We start from the raw sequence: 2,164 nt of genomic DNA, 5'->3' as shown, positions 1-2,164 counted from the left end.
CCACTAGGAACAATTTTTACATTTACCCAGCCAATTAACCTACATACCTGTATGTCTTTGGAGTGTGGGAGCAAACAGAAGATCTCGGAGAAAACCCACGCAGGTCACGGGGAGAACGTACAAACTCCGTACAGATCGAACCCGGGTCTCTGGTGCTGCATTCGCTGTAAGGCAGCAACTCTACCGCTGCGCCACCGTGACCGCCAAAAAGCTTGCGGCACCTGTTATTCCCAGGCGGTCTCCCATCCAAGTACTAACCAGGCGAGAGCCTGTTTAGCTTCCAAGATCAGATGGGATCGGGCATGTTCAGGCTAGTATGGCCCAAGTGTTCAGGCTAGTATGGCCGTAGATATGGAGATACAGTGAAAAACCTTTGTAGATCCAGGTAGATCACACCATACATCTGTCCAATCAACCGTACATGAGGACTATAGTTGATGCAAAAAGAGAAAGGAGACATACGGCAGAATATAGTGTGTTACAAATCTGCAAGAAAAAAGTGCAAAGGTTGCAATGAGGTCGATTGGAAGAACTAGAATACATCCTGAGGTTATGGGAGGCCCACACAATGGTCGGATAACAGCAACAAAGAGGCCGTTCTTAAATCTGGTGGTACCTGCTTTTGCATCGTCTACCCGATGGGAGAGGGGAGAAGAGGAAACAGCCTGCAAACATGCTGACAGAGTCCACGTCCACCATCGATCGCCCGTTTCCCCTAGTTCAGTGCTACTGCACATTCACATCCACTCTCTACATGTTCAGGCCAATTTAAAGAGGCCGATCAACCTACAAGTCCACACATCTTTGGGATATGGCCAGGATCTAATCCGGGTGTCTGGCATTGTGAGGCTGCAGCCCCACCCGCTGCACCACTGTGCCGCCCCGATCTTCTGCAAATAGCTTGGTTTTCCCTTTTGTTGACGACCAACTAGCTGCCATATGCTCTTTGCTGCAGCTCTATTTTACCGTATCGATTTCAACATCCAGGGAGCATGGGATTTAATTCCCTTTCTCCCTCATAAGGATGATGCTGCTGCTGCTAATGACACATTATTGTCACGTGTAACTAGGTGCAGTGAGGTTCTTTGTTTTTCCCTACAACGTACACATAAGATGTGCAGGAAAGAACTGCAGTTGCTGGTTTAATTCGGAAGTAGACACAAAATGCTGGAGTAACTCCAGCGGGACAGGCAGCATCTCTGGGGAGAAGGAATGGGTCTGAACTCCCGTCAGAGAGAGGAGTAGAACTTCTTCAAAGTAGACATACCTTGAGGAGATTTCACAGTGGAGTGGAGTGGGTCTGAAGAAGGGTCTCGACCCGAAAGGTCATCCGTTCCTTCTCTCCAGAGATGCTGCCTGTCCTGCTGAGTTACTCCAGCATTCTGTGTCTACCTTCGAATTAAACCAGCATCTGCAGTTCTTTCCTGCACATCTTATGTGTACTTTGTAGGCAAAAACAAAGAACTTCACTGCACCTAGTTACAGCCAAGCCATCAGGATTTTTGAAATTTAAGAGTCAAGAGTGTTTTAACATCATATGTCCCAGATAGAACAACAACATTCTTACTTGCTGCTGCACAACAGAATATGTAAACGTAGTACACTGTAAACAATATAATAATAAATGAGAAAAAAAGTTCAGTGTGTGTATATATACACATACTCACATCTCCACATATATATATATACTAGACCAAGTGGGCCCGTTGGGCCCGTCCTCGTAGGGTTTCCATTGTAACCGGGAGGCGGGGAGGGAGGTGGGAGGGAGGGGGGAGGGGGACCACCTGTTTTCCCAGTACCCCTCTTTACCCGTTGTGGGATGGGAGGGGGGAGGGGAGGGGGGAGGGAGAGGGGAGGGAGGGGGTAGGGGGAAGGGAGGGGGGAGGGAGGGAGGGGAGGGGGGAAGGGGGAGGGGGGAAGGGGAGAGGGAAAGGGGGGAGGGAGGAGGACCTCCCCTTTTCCCAGTACCCCTCTTTCCCCGTTGTGCCCGTCCTTGTAGGGTTTCCATTGTAACCGGGAGGCGGGGAGGGAGGGGGGAGGGAGGGAGGAGTGGAGGGAGGAGGGGAGGGGGAGGAGAGGGGGGAAAGGGGGAGGGAGAGGGGAGGGAAGGGGGTAGGGGTGGAGGGGGAAAGGGGAAGGGGAAGTAGGGGGATGGAGGGGGGAT

General features: G+C 51.0%; 1 pseudogene; it reads right to left on the bottom strand.

Moving 5' to 3' along the window:
* Positions 1–209: 209 nt before the first annotated feature.
* On the bottom strand, positions 210–327 carry LOC144606951 (5S ribosomal RNA; annotated as a pseudogene).
* Positions 328–2,164: the final 1,837 nt, after the last annotated feature.

This window comes from Rhinoraja longicauda, chromosome 27, assembly GCF_053455715.1.
Source record: "Rhinoraja longicauda isolate Sanriku21f chromosome 27, sRhiLon1.1, whole genome shotgun sequence".
In the NCBI taxonomy this organism is placed as follows: Eukaryota; Metazoa; Chordata; class Chondrichthyes; order Rajiformes; family Arhynchobatidae; genus Rhinoraja; species Rhinoraja longicauda.
Note: the sequence above shows the minus strand (reverse complement) of the source record. Positions and strands in the feature narration are given on the sequence as shown.